The following is a 19,596-nucleotide window of genomic DNA, read 5'->3' on the forward strand; positions in this document are numbered from 1 at the left end:
CCATTGGCTCATCTGGTCCAGATCCTGTTGTAATCTGAGGTAACCCTCTTCGCTGTCCACTACACCTCCAATTTTGGTGTCATCTGCAAACTTACTAACTGTACCTCTTATGCTCGCATCCAAATCATTTATGTAAATGACAAAAAGTAGAGGACCCAGCACCAATTCTTGTGGCACTCCACTGGTCACAGGCCTCCAGTCTGAAAAACAACCCTCCACCATCATCCTCTGTGTTCTACCTTTGATCCGGTTCTGTATCCAAATGGCTAGTTCTCCCTGTATTCCATGAAATCTAACCTTGCTAATCAGTCTCCCATAGGGAACCTTGTCGAACGCCTTACTGAAGTCCATATAGATCACATCTACTGCTCTGCCCTCATCAATCTTTTTTGTTACTTCTTCAAAAACTCATTATTGGACTATCCTCCTTGCCTCTTGCAAAGTTATCACTGAAGGTAACTTCTTCAGTGTTTTGGGGTGCCAGCTGAAAATTTCTTTTGACTCAACCCGTTCAATGCTTCTGGAAGCTGCCATAATCTCCTCAGTAAATGAGACTGTGTGCATCACTGCTGCCCAACCTGGAGCTCAGTCTCATCTTTGAGATCCTTGCCCTCAAATATACATTTGCTCAGTTGGTGAAGGCAGAACTGGCTCGTTTGAGGCAGTGATGAGTTTCTTGTCTGTGTCTGTTTTCATTGAGATGATCTTCCCCAGGCATGAGAGGAGCTCCACATTTTCCAGTATTTCACTGTTGATCTTAATTGACAGGGAGAGATGCTGTGCTGTGGGAGCTAGTTGGACCTTAGCTTTCTTATCTATCAGGGTTACCCATGACAGAGGAGGAAATGTGGACAACTGAAACACATGAGATGCTTAAGGGGCTTGACAGAGTAGATGAGAAAAGGTTGTTCCCTGTTGTGGGAATGTCTAGGACCAGAAGGCATCATCTCAAAATAAGAAGTCACATTTAAGACAGAGGTGAGGAAGAATTTCTTCTTTCAGAGAATGGTGAGTCTGTGGAATTCTTTACCACAGTGGGCTATTGAGGTTGGATTGTTAGGCTATACAAGGCTGAGACAGATAGATTTTAAGCAGTAAAGGGATCAAGAGCTCTGGGGAAATGGCAGGAAAGTCGAGTTGAGGATTATCAGATTGGTGCCAATGAATGGTAGAAGAAACTCAATGAGCTGATTGGCCTACTTTAGCTCTGATGGAGAGTCATCTCAACTCGAAATGTTAGCTTGCTCTCTCCCACGGATGCAGTCTGACCTGCTGTGATTTCCAGCATTGGAAATTATTTTGTTTTCAGTACTTCTGTTCCTATGTCTTATGCTGTATTGATGGTGAGCATCATAATAACATGTCAAGGTGGGGTGTGTGGGGAAGCAATAGCAGTGAGAAAATTCTGAAAGCTATCAGAAACATTTAGATTTTGCATTTAGAATACTGTGTACAGTTCTTGTTGCCACATTACCAAAAAGATGTGGATGCTTTGGAGAGGGAGCAGAGAAGGTTTACGAGGATGTTGCCTGGTATGGAAGGTGCTAGCTATGAAGAGAGGTTGAGTAGGTTAGGATTGTTTTCATTAGAACAAAGGAGATTGAGGGGGGACCTGAAGAGGTCTATAAAATCATGAAGGGCATAGACAGGGTTGATGGAGATAAGCTTTTTCCTTGGATGAGGTATTCAGTAATGAGAGGTCATGCGTTCAAGGTGAGAGGTGAAACGTTTAAGGGGGATACACATTGAAAGTACTTTACACAGAGGGTGGCAGATGCCTGGAACACGTTGCCAGCAGAGGTAGTAGAGGCGGGCACGATAGATTCATTTAAGGTGTGTCTGAACAAATGCATGAGTAGATGGGGAGCAGATGGATACAGATGCTTAGGAATTGGACGGTAGGTTTAGACACTGGATTTTGATCTGCTTAGGCTGTCCCTGGGCTGTAAATTTTCTTTGTTCTATGTTCTAACACTCTCCAGGAATCATAGACATTCATAGTCTGAGACTGTTGAGTTGAGTTGGGAGATTCAAGGGAACTAGCTGGATGAGATTTAGTCTAACGATGACATGTAAACACTGTTGATTATCATAAATTCCCAGCTGGTTCACAAATATCCCTTTAAGGAAATCTGATCTCTTTACCTGATCTGGCCTCCATGTGACTCCAGATTCACAGTAATGTAGTTGACTGTTAACTGCCCTCTGGGCAATTATATCATAAGACCATAAGAGATAGCAACAGGAGTAGGCTGTTCAGCTCCTCAATATTGTTGTGCCATTCAAGGGAACCTGTGGTTACGGCTGATCCAACATTCCTCATGTCCACTTTCCTGACAACCGTTAATTCCACTACTGATCAAGAACTAGCTATCTCAGCCTTACATATACACAGGAGCTCTGGCTCCACAAGTGTGGCAAAGAGATCCAAAGACTCACAACCCTCTGAGAGAAGAATTTCCTCCTCACCTCAATATTAACTTGGAGACTATTCCTTGGGACCAGACTTTCCCAGGAGGGGAAACATCCTCTCAGCATTTACCCTGTCAAGCCCCTAAAGAATCTTCCATGTTTCAATGAGATTGCCTCTCATTCTTCTAAATGTCAATAAGTAGAAGCCTAACCTGTTCAGTTTTTGCTCATAAGACAATTCTTCCATAGCAGAGCAACGTCCTACAGAGTTGAGAGTGTGTGCCGGATCCTTCTCTGGATCCTAAAGATCCTTCTCTGAACTGTCTCCAATCAAATAGTATCTTTTCTTTAAAAAGAGAACCAAAACAGCTCACAGTACTCCCAATGTGGTCTCACCAGCACCTTGTACATACGGATGGGCAATATATACTGGCATAGCCAGCAACACCCACAGCCCATGAATGAATAAATAAAAAAGATCGGGGGTGATAATGTGGGGATTGTGGTGAAGGTCAGGATGTCAGTGTTAGTGATTGAGGAAGCCATTCTGGAGCTACACAAGAATTACACTAAGTTGTAACAGTCAATCAGGCTTCATTGACTGTGAATCACCTTTCTTTAGCTTTCATTTAGGCGTTACCACGTGAAGCAAGACTCACTGAGATTGTATTGTTTCTAATGAATCATGCACCACCAGGGTTAAAATGATTTTGTGTATGTACCTACTCCATTGGGATGGCTCTCACATACATTCCAGGAATAGGAGCTTCTTCCCGCAATGGATTGGATGGAATATTTCCAGTTGCAAAGGGGTGGGCTTCAAAGCCAGATCACAAGGAACTGTTGAGAACTATTCCTTGGATCAGCAGGCCAAGGTGTTCCGGTTCCTGGGTTGTATTCAGAGCCTGTGGTTACCTAGTCAGTAACAGCTGGATAACTTCTTTTAGAGGTTGGTGGGGGCTGCCGCTGGGATTTCCCATCCCTCCCTCCCAATCACAACCATCTCCAACACTGAAGACTAAGCCCAGAAGGGATTCTGCTTGCTGGTGTCTGGCTTGGAATGAGGCGGGTGTGATGAGACTCCCGTTTGTACCCTCTCACCTGAGCTGTGGTGACCAGTGGCTGTAGCTGTGACTGCTGACCAGCCTGTAAGGCTAGGTGGGTCCACCATTGATTTAACTGAGTTAGTCCCTCTTCAAGTGCATCTTAAAACGAAGTGCCCTCACATTCTGCTTCCATAAACGACAGAGTCCACCTCCGGCCATCCTTGCAGTTCAGGGACCTATCCACTGTCTGCATTTGGATGGCGATCCCCAAGGATGCTGTCTTAAGGAAGATCTCCCCAGTGGTTGCCATGACAGCCATTAAGGGGTCCAGATCCTAAAATTGTGTCCTGACTCAAACTCAACATAACAACAGAAGATTTATCCCTTACTGTTTGTCAAAACAAGGCTGAGTCATCTTGCTAAACGTAAATAAATGTGGAATTGTTCAGTAGAAATTAGAGTTTCATAAAATGGAACATGATAAACTTATACAAAATGTTTGGCTGGGCCATTTCAGTACTGAGTGTACATTGGTCACCAGGACATGACTATTAAAGCTTTAGAGTATAATCAGAGTGAATTTAACAGGATATTCCAGGGATAGCAATTTAAAGTCATGGGGTAAGGGTTGAGAAATGGTAATAATGAGAGATTTGAGATACGAGAACTGTTTTCTCTGGAGCTGAGAGTGCTAAGCAGCAATTTAATAGAATTATGGAATCATTACAATCGGCAGCATTCGGCCCATTTTGTCTCATGCTGGCCAACAAAAGGAGAGATGATAAGCTAGGCTGCAGCGATTTGGTATTAAATAATAGTTAATTGCAACATTTAAGAGGCATTTGGATGGGTATATGAATAGGAAGGGTTTGGAGGAATATGGGCTGGGTGCTGGCAGGTGGGACTAGATTGGGTTGGGATATCTGGTCGGCATGGACGGGTTGGACCAAAGGGTCTGTTTTCATCCTGTACATCTCTATGAGTATACTATTCCGTTATTTATTGCAGATAAATAAGTCCGAATGTGTTTTTTTGTGACTAATAAGTTACTTACAGTGGTGGGCTTCTCAGGGCTATATGCAAAAACAGAAATTATTGGAAACAGCTCAGCAAGTTTGGCAGTATCTGTGCAGAGAAATCAGAGTTAATGTTTTGGGTCGAGTGACCCTTCCTCAGAACGGATGATAACTGGAAATTGTCAGTTTATTCGCAGAAGAATGGGTGTCTGGAGGGGCTAAGGCGTAAATGATCGGTGGAGATAGAGCCCAGGCTGGTTGTGTCTGGTGCTCGGCCTCTTGTTCCGGTCATTTGGGAAGCAGACTGACTTTCGCCATGTCACTCCATCCCGCAGTGCCTCAAGATCATTCTCAGGAAAACAGGGAGACTGCTTGGTTTCCTTCTGTGCCATGTGGTGAGGGTGTATGGCTGTGCCATTATGTAAAATGAGCGGTGTTGAATTAGCTGCCATTAACACCTATCCTGAATTTTATTGCCATTGACTTTGAAATACTGTGAAAGGAGAAATGAGCAGCCCAATGGCTATCTCCCATTTTACACAACTGCATGAAGTCCAAACCAAGGGAATCTTTTGATACTGAGTTGCCATTCCTGCCCACACAGCTGACACACCAGCCATCTGGACCATACTCAACCCCACCCGGGAAGGGTGGCTCTACATCCTGATGACACACCCAAAATTGACCAGGCATTGGTACCGCAGAATGGGCTGGAGATATACCTCAACATTGCAGCCACATCCTGCAATCAGTTTTCACTGCAATGTAGAACCTAAGTAATTCAGTAAAGCTGACTCATCACAATACTGTACCATCTAACCTCTATCTGCTCTGTTGTATATAGTAAATGACATGCATATTAAACTATTGGAATCAATGAATAATGACAATAAAGCAACACAGCAGTGTAACCAGAGAATTCCTATTGACCAACATCCTGCCCTAACACATGACATATTGAAAGGAATTCCATGCCTCTTCCTTTTATATAAATGCCACATACATTACTACTTCAATAACTGCCTGCAGTGACCACTCAAAACATGGGGCTAAAACAGTACAACATTCCAAGCTGCATTTTAGTTCCTTTCAGTATTGCTCAGAGACAGTGTCCTAGGCCCAACCGTCTTCAGCTACTTCATCATTGACCTTCCCTCCATCATATGATCAGAAGAGTGGATGTTCACCAATGATTGTACAATGCTCACCACTTCTGCACTAGAAATTCCCCCAAGTGAGACAGCACCTTCCAAACCCATCTATCTTGAAGGATGAGAGCAGCAGAAACATGGGAACACCACCATCTGCAAGTTCCCCTCCAAGCCACTCACCATCCGGACTTGGAAACTTATCACCATTTCTTCAGATACTGAAGCAGTCCATTTTCAAATGCAATAAGATCTGGACAATATCCAGGCTTGCGCTGACAAATAGCAAGTAACATTCACACTACACAAATGCTAGACAATGACCAACTACAAAAAGAGACAATCTAACCACTGTCCCTTGACAATCAATGGTGTTACCATCACTAAATTCCCCCACTATTAACAGCTGTGGGACTTACAATTGACCAGACACTGAACTGGACTCGCCATATAAATACAGCAGTTACAAGAGCAGATCAGAGCTGAGGAATACTATGGCAAATAACTCAACTCTTGACTCCCCAACCTGTCCACCATCTACAAGGCACGAGTCAGGAGTGTGATGAAAATCACCCAACTTGCATGAATGAATACAGCTGCAACAACATTCAAAAAGCTTGACACCAGGACATGACCTGTCTCCCCTGTCAATTGTCCTTCCACCTATCCGTGCCACCCTCTTCTGACCTATGACCTTTACCCTCACCTCCATCCACCTATTGTACTCTTGGCTACCTTCTCCCCAGCCCCACCCCCCTCCTATTTATCTCTCCACCCCAGAGGCTCCCAGCCTCATTCTTGATGAAGGGCTTTTCCCAAAACGTTGATTTTCTTGCTACTCGGATGCTGCTTGACTTGCTGTGCTTTTCCAGCACCACTCTAATCTTGACTCTAATCTCCAACATCTGCATTACCCACTTCTGCACTAGAAATTCCCCCAAGTGAGACAGCACCTTCCAAACCCATCTATCTTGAAGGATGAGAGCAGCAGAAACATGGGAACACCACCATCTGCAAGTTCCCCTCCAAGCCACTCACCATCCGGACTTGGAAACTTATCACCATTTCTTCAGAGTTGCTGGATCAAAATCCTGGAATTCCCTCCTTAATGGTAATGTAGGACTACCTACAGCACCTTAACTACAACAGTTAAAGAAGGCAGCTGAACACCACCTTCTCAAGAGTAGCTCGGGATGGGCAATAATTATTGGCCTAGTCAGCTACACCCACTTCCCATGAAAATTTTTTTTAAAATATCCAGAAGAATATTTGCCTCTGAATTTTTGCATGCAATTTGGGCATTATTGTTTGCATCTTGTTAGCTTTTATGCTGGATTCTACTGCACAATGTTAAACAGTCAATGAAAACTGAAGTCCCCAATGCATGGTGCTTTTGTTAGTTAAGTATTGTCATGAACTGTGAAACTAAGACATGCAGATGTTCAGGATATATTTTTGGCCATTTTTGTTTTTCATATTTGTTCATGAGAAAATGTCATAATTAAACTGGTATCTTGGTTGTAACTACCTTGCAAAATCTTACGGAATTATATTGTATGTTTATTTATAACTTCAATTTAATAATTACATTGTAACATTAATATTTAGGATCCAACCTCACGAATGTCAAAAGAGTGAGTCTGAGGAAGTCTCCAGGTTACAATAGGAATTCGAGCTGCTGCATCACTGGCAGATAAAAGTCCCATCCAGAGCCCAGAAAAGACCTCCAAACCCTGACAGGCTGAAGGAATTCAATAATACATACAATGAGATAATTTGCCAATAGCTTCATTGGAATAAAACATCTGGAAACCCTATCTCCGTGTGGGATATTTAATGCTGGTGCTCCGGCCAGGTCAGTAAAACAGAAGGCCGCCCTGGATACTGGCAACATTTTCTAAATTATTATTCCAAAAGTGCACAATTTCAAAAGCCTTTTTTTAATCTGTAAAAGAGTAGGAAAAAAATAAAGATACAGTTCAATAACATGACCATGAACAGATGAAAAATCTAATTGTTTTATGACAGGTCAAACTGAGATTCTCTGTACACGCATTCATAAAGACAGAGGAATTAAATATTCAGTTTGAAGGGAGGAATTTATCATGGAAGACACAATTCCTTTTATGACACATAGTTGAACATTGCAACGCAAAACAACACTGAAACATTGAAGTTCTCCTTCAGGTCTTTATACAGTAATATTGAAAACATCATCTAAAATCAGTTGATGAAAATAATAGCTTTTTGAAATAGACAAGATGATCACAATTTGCTGACTTTAGCAACCCCCTCCAGAGAGTCACCTAGTGGCCTGGAGCCTGCACTTCCATGACTGTCAACACAGAAAAAAAGTGAGTTGGTCAAGTTAGCATAGATTGACAGAAAGTTGTGACAATATAAAGTAAGTTTGATAGCATGAGGACTGTACAATGGGATATACCTATATCTCTGAGTGACCCATGGCTGCAACTACAGGAAAGAGAGATAGAAAAGCCAGGAATGCTTAAGATAATCATGATACACATTCAATATAATTTTTAAAGCATGTGTATTTTGGCACTGGCATGCAAATCGGAAGATAACACATTTCTATTATCTTTGGCTATCTTTTGTGTTTGGTTGTTTTTGGGAGACAAAACATTAATTGTTTTTTTGTTGCTCAAAATGTTTTCGATACAAGTGCAGCAATTTGCTGAATTACAGCTTTTATCTTTTCTGAAATAGCACCTTGCCAGTGTTAAGACAAACAAGATTGTACGTGGCCCTTTGTCGGTGCTAACTTGAAGCTTCTTTTATGACAAAAGTCCATCATCATGTTTCCAGGAGAAACCTCAAACAGCAGTTAGTCAGTGAGTTGGAGGTTATTCAAAATATTGTAAGATCCTTGCTTAAATGTGAGGACAAAAGATTAGGCTGCAGAAACATAGTTGCAATAAACTGCCCTGCCACCAAGTCAGAATTGATATTTGCAATTGTTGTTCACATATCTACTTTCACGTGTGGCCAGTATAGAAGTTCCACCCATTGATTTATAAGTAAAAGTAACTGTCTGAGTTTCATTTAAGTATGGGGAATGGTAATCTAGAAGTTGGGAGACACATCGAAATGATAGAAGTCTGGAGCTAAAGAAGACTTCAATTTCAAAAAGTTGCAAAGCCAACTCTAATTCCACTCACTACACCAATATTTTTGATTCATTTTCATCAGGGGTCTAGAGCAGGTTTTTGATTCCACATATTGTAAATGTGCTGATAAATATTAAGTTACTGTCATGAGGACAGGTAACAATAATATTTTAACATGCATGATATTTACACTGGAAGCTAGTTGGTGTTAGATGAAGTTGTTTTTAAACGGTAAAACTACCTGATAATAAACTGGAATCTCAAATTGCCATGTTGCAGGAGGAATTTTCATGTCTACACTACTCCAGAGGAGCTTATAATTATGGCAGTAGAAGGTTAGGATAGGAAGGACATTGAAGCATTGATATATTGTTCAATTTTCTGGCTCTTGTCACCAGAAACAGGACTCTCATCAATACAGCCAGTCAGTCAGATAACATAGTTACATTCTTGGATATAATTTCTACCTCTTCTCTTCGAATCATCCTGGATTTTAGAATTGACAGCCCAGGACAATGCCAGTGCTCATGCTCCATATGGGACCCCTTCCCTTTTTGGTTGTGGAGACTTCAAAAATGTAATGCCCATATTAATATCACTCCTGCTGTAGGTGCTGCAAAATAATAGTCTCCTCATCTCAACAGAAACTCCTTTTTATTCCTGAGGCTTAAACTGCTCCTGCTTAAGGTGCTGCATACCCCAACTGATTTCCACACTGCAGACTGGCAAGCTGCCTTTGAGTAGCACCTTTCGTCCTGGCAGCTTGCCAGATTCATTTCACTCAGTTCTGGTCTCCTTCCTATCAGAAAGGTGTTGTGAAACTTGAAAGGGTTCAGAAAAGATTTACAAGGATGTTGCCAGGGTCAGAGGATTTGAGCTATTGGGAGGGGCTGAACAGGCAGGGGTTGTTTTCCCTGGACTCTATGACTCTAAAGCCTGGCCGTTGAATGAGAATAGACCTTGCAGCAGTCCATCTGATTTATACAGAAGATAAACACTTTGCTTGTAGTTTCATAGATTGGTCTCTACTCACGGAGCTCAATTTTAATCAACTTGACAGACTTCAAATGGAGGAATTGTTCTGTTTTTAAATCAACTTGAATGAAACACAAGCCCTAAATGCTGAGCAGGTTGGTCTCTCAACAGCCTATTGCTGTTCCTAAATATTAACATTTTGTCTTTTATTTGACCGGATGCTTTATGAAATGTGCACCATCTATATAAGATGCAAAGTTATTACTGTTAATCTCAAAGGAAGATATACTGACGTACACAGATATGGCAGTAACACAAACATATTTCACAAAACTACTATGTTTTTGCATATTCAAATGACTAATATTTTAACAATGTGAACTAGAGGTAGGGCAGAAAATAAAACTGTGAGCAATGCTTCCCTTACCCTCTCCATAATCATTCACACATTGCACATCATTTTTGTCCCATACTTGAAATTTATTTCATTATCTTCCTCCATTATTGTCTTGTTTTGTTGTTCACTACTATCCTTTCTATCATTTAAAATCTTCCATTTTTCACAGAAGTGCTTTTTAAATGGAGTTTTCTCTTCCTGTGTATACAGTTATTTGTTTTTAACTCCTCCGCACTCTTCCTCGGGCTCTGCAACTCCTTATAATCCATTCATCTTTAACAGCTTTAAGTTCGGATGACAGGTTACTGAAGTGAAACGTTAACTCTGCTTCTCTCCCACAGATGCGGCCTGAACTGCTGAGTATTTCCGGCATTTTCAAGATTTATTTTGGATTTCTAGCCTTTGCAATATTTTACTGTGGGTGCAGCATCAAACAGGCATGGCAGTCAGATCAGAGCACATCACCACATAGAGAAAAGTACTGTTTGAACAAAAAGAGAAAATTCTGGAGACAACAATAGGAAAAGAAGGCCATTCAGCCCCTTAAGGCCTATCTACCATTCAATCAGATCATGGCCTAATTTTACAAATTTGACTTTGCTCCATACCTCAATGAGTTATCAGAATCCCTGATTGCGATGTAGTTCTATAATCTAAGCAGCACTCAGGGCTGAGATTGTGGATTCTAAGTCCGGACGGCCAGGATATGCTCAATGTGATCAATCTCATATCAGGGAGAGGTGGAGGAAGTCGGGGTGACAGAGAGCCTGGGGAGCAGCGGATAGAGTAGGGAGCACCCAAGAGGGTGAACCTTGAGTTGGGGAGGCAACCAATGTGGAAAGTGGGCCCTTGCTGCCCAAAGCCTGAGCTGGATGATATGCTCGGCATTGCCTCCTTTCCCAAACTTTCCCACCTCTGAATCCCACTCGCCAGCCTCAGCAATGAGATTAGGTGGGAGGTGGTCCGATTGTGGCCAGTAACTGGCCGTTGATAGTCTCAATTGGAGGGCATGTGAACCATCCTAGGCCATGCCTGGTCCTTGTGATTGGAATGGGGAATGAATGAGAGAGTATGGAAAGGCCTCCTGGGACGTTTTACAAGCCCCCATGCCTGTATATGTGCCCCAGGGGAAAGTATGTTTCTGATCTACATTCCTGGCCCTACATTCCAACCAGAATAGATCATTTTTCTTTATCTATTGATCTATTTGTCATAATATCTTAAAAATATCTCTTAATTGAACCTTCAGAGTCCACATTCTTGGTCCATGCCTAAGGTCGACATATCCTTCGGAAGGTATGGTGTAATGTGTTGATCACAATACTGCAGTTGTGGCCTAATCTGAGCTTCATATAACTGAAGCCTAATAAAACCCTTGGTATTTTAGGCCTTTAGATTTTAAAAGCCAGCTTTCCATTGGGTTTCATTATTTTGTACTTGCTCATGACATTTTAACAATCTTTGCATGTGGACCCTTATCACATCAATGTAGCTCCATAATTTGTAATTTTTTTACCATTTAGAAAATCTACTGTTCTATCCTGATAAATCCAAAGTGTACGATCTCACATTGGTTTTAATGATATCAATAATTTTTTGCACTCACTTAATCAAATTATATCACTTAGTTGAGCCATGCTTCCATTAGCACTGGTTATAATACCTATAATATCTTTGTGTCAAAAGCAAATTTAGATATGAGGCGTTCACTCCCATCACTTAGGTCAATTGTAAAGACAATGATTACCTGAGGCTGTGTGTTTCGATCACATTCTGTCAATCAGAGTATCTATACTCTCACGTGGTATCTCATATGATCCCTACCTCTTCACATTTATCCCTATGATCTATCTCTTGGCACTTAACTAACTTCTTAACCAGGTCATTCCTTTCTGCTCAATTTCATGCGCTTCAAATATACCAGATAATTTCTTGTGAGGGACATCTTCAAATGCTTTCTGAAATTCATGTAAAGATTATCCATAGATATTGACTCATTAAGGGGTCTTTTTCAGGATGGCAGCCATGACTAGGGGAGATCTGCATGGGACTGTGTTGGGACTACAACTATTCCCATAATACATTATTGATCTCTATGCAGGAACTGAGGGCTTAGTGCTCAGTTTGCAGTTGACACAGGATGGCTGGGAGGGCAGATAGTGTTGGGGAGGTGGGGAGGTGGGGAGGCTGCAGAAGGACCTGAGCAGGCTAGATGGAGACTCGGCAAAGAAGTGGCAGATGGAATACAATGTGGGAAAGTGTGAGGTCATGCACTATAGAAGCATAGACAATTTTCTAAATGGAGAAAAGCTTCAGAAATCTGAAGTTCAAATGGACTTATGATTCCTAGGTCTGGATTTTCCTAAAATTAATATGCAGGTTCAATTGGCAGTGAGGAAGGCAAATGCCATGTTAGCATTCATTTTGAAAGGGCTAGAATACCTCAAGAGCAGAGATGTACTGCTGAGGCTGTATAAGGCTCTGGTCAGACTGCATTTGGAATATTGTGAGTGTTTTGGGGTCCAATATCTGTATTGGCCTTGGAGAGGGTCCAGAGAATGTTTGCAAGAATGTTCTGTTAATGAGGACTCTGGGTCAGCACTTGATAGAGGTCAGAAGGATGAGGGGACATCTCACAGAAACTTACAGACAGAGTGAATGTAGAGAAGATGTTTCCTCTAGTAGAAGAGACTAGGACCCGAGGGCACAGCTTCAGATGGAAGGGATGACCTTTTGCAACTGAGATGAGGAGGAATTACTTCAATCATTTAGTGGTAAATCTGTGGAATTCATTGTCACAGAAGGCTGTGGACAAGCAAGAGGCTGAAAGAGCGCAGCAAGCCAGGCAGTTCTGAGATTACTCCCAGCTAGTAGAAGGCACAATGGCCAATGGTGGAGCAAAGGAAATCAAGGGATGTGCAAGAGACCAGAATTGATGGAGTGCAGGGCTGCAGGATTTCATTTTAAATGATCTTTGTTTTGTACTAATAAATTGCCCATGGCATTGCCTGCAGTCAGTCAATAGTTGAAAGGTTGTTTTATATATAGATGACAACTGAGAGAGACATTTGCGACTTGCTCTGTAGAATAATCAACCACAGCACAAGAGTTTAAAAAAAAAATTTACAGTTATAAATATCAACAGAAAGGTGTAGCCAACTTGGAGCAAAGGAAGTAAGGCTTGTGGACTGGAAGTACCAGTCCTATGCAACATGTTTGTTCCTGTAATTGGAAATCAAATGTTCCCTGATTATCTTTGCAAACTGTTATTTATACGTAAAAATATTTATTTCACCATGGACATACAGAAATCTGAAACAAGAGAGCTTCACATAATGTGAAGCTACAAATGAGCTAATTCATTATTCTTTAATTTTAAAAAAATGAAGAAATGATAAGAGAGTATTGATAATAATAACACTTTGCATACCCAGTCACCTTGCTGGGTATAATGATTTGCACTACTTGAAACTCCAAGCTTTCTACCTTTTCTTCTTGACAAATATTTTCCACTTCACTGCATAAATTTGTGAAGCAAAGCTATTTCTTATGAATAACAAGTGTTATGATCCCAGCTGATGTTATGACTGCACAGATCAGGTCCCAAACTAAGATTTAGTTTGATAGATTATATTTTGTTCTTTTTCTATTTACCATTTCACTGAAACATAAGCATGAAATGCTACAGATTTGATTTTTAACAATAGAAGTTTATTCAGAAAAGAAATGAACATAAAATAAAACAAAGTAGGCTATTTACAAATAACACAACTTGAAAGATTTCAAAGCTCACAACATAAATATAGTGCTATCTACTCCTAACAACATCACTTTAAAGTGCTCAAATACCAGAGAATTCCCTTTTCTAGGTGTTTGATTTAACTGTTTCAATTCCCAATCTTGACAGCTCAAAGGCTTCTCCCTTGATTATTCACTCAACTGAGCTTAAACTGTCTTAACTTGTAAGAATTGTTTCAGGATTTTAACTAAACACTTCTTATCTGGAATTTTCAAACTAAAAATCTTACACTGAGGGAACTGCACTGTTCAGAATTATTTTATTTCTCCCGAAGAAACTGTTCTGATATCTACAAACTTCTAGAAAACGTTTTTGAAACTACAGGAAAGCAAAAAAAAAATCTTGATTTACTAAAGCAAGCTAATACTTTTCAACGTTTTCTCTCTCACAAGACAAGCAATTCAATACCACTCCAGGACAGCTGTCAATCAAGTGGTCTGGCAATTCCTGGCTTAAAATCATGGAGAGACCAACGAGTAAATCATTAAGCCCCGTCACACACATCAACTAAAACCCAGAGACTACTAGTTCAAAATCTAAACTTTAAAATAAATGATATAAATATATATACATCACACATGGCCCCAGAGAAGAATGAAAATGTATTGCTTTCATTAGCTATCAACAGCTAATTGTGACAATAATTTTGTGACCCATTAACAACAGTGACATGTTGACAATAAACATACAAAGAGTTACATTGCAACCAAGTTTTACATATGACCATGAGCATCACAGCACTCAGTTTCTTTCATATGTGCTCCTGTTAAAGCATCCACACATATAATACTTTCTTTTCCATGCACATAAATGATTATCAAATTATACAATTGGAGAATTAAGTTCAATGAAGCAACCGCATGATTTTTTTCCAAAAATAAAGAATCGTGATCCACATAAATAACATGATATTTCACTTTGTTGGTGATATATATTTCAAAATGATGTAGAGCCAACACAAGCCTCAACATAGCTCATGAAAAAAATATATTTTCATTCTTCTTTGGGGTAAGGTGGATATAAGATATGTGATTTATACGTATTCATATCATTTACTTTAGAGTTTAGATTTTGAACTCGTAGTGTCTGGGATTTGGACTATGTATGTGATGGGGCTTAATGATTTAATCGTCAAACTTATCACTCACTGAATATCTTTGGTGACAGTCGGCCAGTTACAATTTGCCGTAGCTAAGTGGGTGGTGTTGGCAGCACTAAAATAAAACAAAGAACTGCTAAACTCCATTTTTCTCTCCAATGCCATTGCCAGAACTGCTGTGTTTGTTATTGCAGTTGCCAGCACAGCTTTCAAGTTGGCAAAGGCACTCTGACATTGCTGTGTCCATTCCAATCCTGACTATTCTTCAACAAATTCATGAAAGGTGCCATGATAGTGTTGAAGTTAGGAGTAAAATTGTGATAAAATCCACTTATACCAACATATCCCAAAATGTCATACTTTGTCCTCGGTACAAGAAAATCTAAACTTGCTTTTACTTTCACTTGTCTAGGGACTATTTAGTCTTATCCAAAGCCCTTGGCTTTGCAAATTTGCTACTAACCAGATTTACAACTAATTTTATTTTTTAACTGATCAAACAGTTCAGTCAAATGACGTAAATGTTCCGCTGAGGTTTGGATATAAATAACCAAACTGTTAACGTAAACCATGCAATTACTTTATCTTTTGGCATGGTGGCTCAGTGGTTAGCACTGCTGCCTCACAACACCAGGGTCCCAGGTTCGATTCCATCCTTGGGCAACTGTCTGTGTGGAGTTTGCACATTCTCCCCGTGTCTGCGTGGGTTTCCTCCAGGTGCACCAGTTTCCTCCCACAGTCCAAAGATGTGCAGATCAGGTGAATTGGCCATGCTAAATTGCCCATAGTGTTAGGTGCATTAGTCAGAGGGAAGTGGGTCTGGTTGGGTTACTTTTCGGAGGGTCGGTATGGACTGGTTGTGCCGAAGGGCCTGTTTCCACACTGTAGGGAATCGAATCTAATCTAATCTTTCAGTGGACGGTATCTTATGGGGCCTGAACAAAGTGGGCTATGGTGACAAATCTGGGAGAATCATGTGAGGCCATTCCCAATATCAAGAACAACCTTAAAATAAAACAAAGAACCTCAGATGCTGGAGATCCTAAACAAAAGCAGAAACTGCTGGAGAGCCCCAATAGGTCTGGCAGCATCTGTGGGAAGAAAGTATAGTTACGATACTTGAAATGGTAATCCTGTTTTCTCCCTACAGGTGCTGCCAGACCTGATGAGTTTCTCCAGCAATGTTGAAGAGCAACTCGCTGTGTTTTCACATAGAGTTGCAAAAAGCTAGATGTGATTCTTGCTAGTGTAATGCCTATTAATGAGGATTATTACTTATTCATGGCCTTGTTAACTGCAAATCTTGCATTGTATTTATGCAGCTTGTTATTGAATAACCAGCAGTGAAGAATCTAAACATTCACAATTCCTGACATGAAAGTCAGAGGGGATATCAGGTGACTTCAGCTTGCCACTTGGTCCTCCAGACCACCATCTTGGACAACCAGCCATAACATCTTATGGTTTAGCCCAGGGGCTCAGACACACTCAGCCTCTATTCATAGACACATGCATCCAATGGCTGCTAGTTTTTCAGCACCATCAGGTAGCAGTGTGGAGCACTCTCTACATAGTTTAAATCATTGAGTTTTGTTTCAATATGATAAGGTTCAATGAATTTTGTTTATATTGGTTTCCCAGGCACAGGTAAGAATACAAATATCTTGTCTCCAGCAACAAAATTGCAAACATTTTTTAATCTGCTGTAGTTCTTATTGTTTGTTGAGCACTGTTTAAATGCTTTCTAGCCAATGCAGACATCTTGATCAGTTTCTCTCTGAAATTCAAAACATGGACTGGAAGCATAGTCTCTGAGTTTATAATTTTTTCTTTTATGAGTTTAAGTGGTACTCAAATTATTTCAAAAGATCTAAATCCTGTGAACTCACCAGGAGCATCCTTAATGGCCAACAGGAACAAATCATTCAGACATCCTTGACAATAAGCTCTATTCATGGCCTTTACAGTTTAATGGCATCTTCTACTGCACATTGAAATTATGGGTGATAATCAGAAGATACATATTGTTTTGTTACCAAACTAGTCATCACTTCTTTCAATGTTTGCAACATAAAATTTGAACTTTGGTCTGGTTGTATTTCTTTGGGCAATCCATATTGTGTAAAAATATTGAACTAACTTCTCCACTGCAATATTTTTGCTGTAATATTTCCTCAAGGCACTGTTTTAGAAGTTGTTGCTAAAACATCCGTAATCATAGTTGTAGGGGCTCTACACAAGCTAATAGGGCCCTGTCAAATGGTTCTTCAAATGTTGGTACTGGAATTAAAGGTTAAAGATTAATTGATGGTGAGAGTTTTCCAGCTACCTGACATATGTGCCAAATTTGACCACATCTTTATGTAATTTTGGCAAATAGAAATGTTTTAATATTTTAATCTGTGTTTTCATAAGCAGTATTTTATGAGCCACCCATAAAAGATAATTTTGATACTCAAGTGGGACAGCTGCATAATGAACCTCAATGGCTGATACTTGAGGTGGTCTCCATTTCCTCTTGGTGCTCTGGCTTTTGAGTAATAATACCCAGGTATTCCTTCTGATTTAATTTTTAAGCAGATTGTTTTGTATAACTCTTGAAATTTCCAATCAGTTTGTTGCATTTATATTAGGACGGGTGGGCTAAACATCTCAGTGTCATTCTATTTACCTTCATCGTGTGTAGTTACATTTTCCTAAAATATATCCAATAACAGGTTTTCCATATCAGCTCCCTAATTCATTGGGCTGAAGCTTGCCAGAATTTGACTAAATGTCATTTTCATCAGGTTTCATGGAGGGATACTCTCCATGAGACTTAATAAGTCTTCTGGCACTGTCATCCCAAACTTGCCTAATCCAAATGACGCTTCACCTGTCTGATCCACACTTGATTCTCCCACTCACACAGGCAGAAGTACTTGCCTCAGCTGAGATATCCCAGGATCCCTTTTAGAGGTGCTATCTTTGAATCACAAGCTGGGTACTGATCACGTGGTGGCCATCACCATGCACAGTGGGGCACAGCATCCACAAACCAATGCTTCTCCGGGCACAGATATGGCACGACTGAGACTTCCTTGTATGGATTAGAGTGATGCTGGAAAAGCACAGCAGGTCAGGCAGCATCCGAGGAGCAGGAAAATCGATGTTTTGGGCAGGAGCCCTTCATCGGAAACCTGCTCGAAACATTAATTTTCCTCCTCGGACGCTGCCTGACCTGCTGTGCTTTTCCAGCACCACTCTAATCTTGAGTCTGATCTCCAGCATCTGCAGTCCTCACTTTCACCTACTTCCTTGTATATACAACTACATGTTCCTATACCTATCACTGCTTAAGCAGCAGGCCATGCAATTTACCTCTCCTTAGCCACATCCCAACTTACACCCCTCTCTATATCCCTGCCAGCCTCTCCCCAAAACCCACTGCAACCCAGTGTCTTATCATTGTTCAAAGTGTGACAATCACAGAAAGGAAAGCCTTCAAACCTGTTACTTGAATTCTACAGCACAAAAGCTAACAGAAAACAAACAAGCAGAGGCTGTGTTTGCTTTATCGAACAGACACGGACTGCTTGTCTTTCATACGCAACAATTTACAGGCAGTGAATAATCAGTCCAACCTGCTCTCATCTACAGGAACCAGGTTTTTAAAGTCTGGTTTGTACTGCCCAACACTGCTGTGCTCTATCATCCAGAAAGTAATGTTCTTCCTACTCAAAGATATCTTTGATAGAGTCAAGACATTGTTAAATCTTATCAGTCAATTCATTTTGTGAAAGCTTCTACTCACAGATCCTTTACAATTTGTTCAGCATTCTGTCTGGATGTATCACTGCCTGGTATGGCAACTGTATCATTCAAGATTGGAGATAGTTACAGAGAGTGAACTCAGCCCGGCCAATCACAAATGCCAACCTCCCATCTATAGAATCCATCTCCCAGTCCCACTATTAAGGAAAGGCTGCCAGTATTCTCAAAGATCCATCCCACCCTGGCAATGTTTTTCTACAACCTCTACCATTGGGGAGAAGGTACAGAAGCCTGAATACATGCACCAGCCGGTTTTGGAACATTTTCTACCCGACTGTTGTATGAACACTGAATGGACTCTCAAACTCTTAACATTTGCCTGTATCTGTGTTTTTGTTTTTGCTGCTGTTTACCTATTATTTAATTAGCTATGCTACTTAACTGTGTGATCTGCCTGTATTGCTCACAAGACAAAACTTTTCACTGTGCCTCAGTACATGTGACAATAAATTCAATTCAATTCATCTCTATGAAGACACCATATTGGTAATGGGAAATCAAACTTTACACTGAAAACAGCATTTAGAACAGGAAAAATCATTAATTACTTTCAGTTTTAGTACTACAACAACAATCAATACAACAGAGGTTCAACAACCACTTTAATCAACGAAGACCACAACAAGGCAATATAGGGATAGCAAAACCCCAACAATGATCACTTAAATTAAAAATATTAATCAAATACCTACTGACAGTCAGCCAATGTAACAAAATTTACCTGATTCGATTTTTCCTCCAGGAACCTAAGTTTTCAGATCCA

Source organism: Chiloscyllium plagiosum, chromosome 11 (genome assembly GCF_004010195.1).
Source record: "Chiloscyllium plagiosum isolate BGI_BamShark_2017 chromosome 11, ASM401019v2, whole genome shotgun sequence".
NCBI lineage: Eukaryota > Metazoa > Chordata > Chondrichthyes > Orectolobiformes > Hemiscylliidae > Chiloscyllium > Chiloscyllium plagiosum.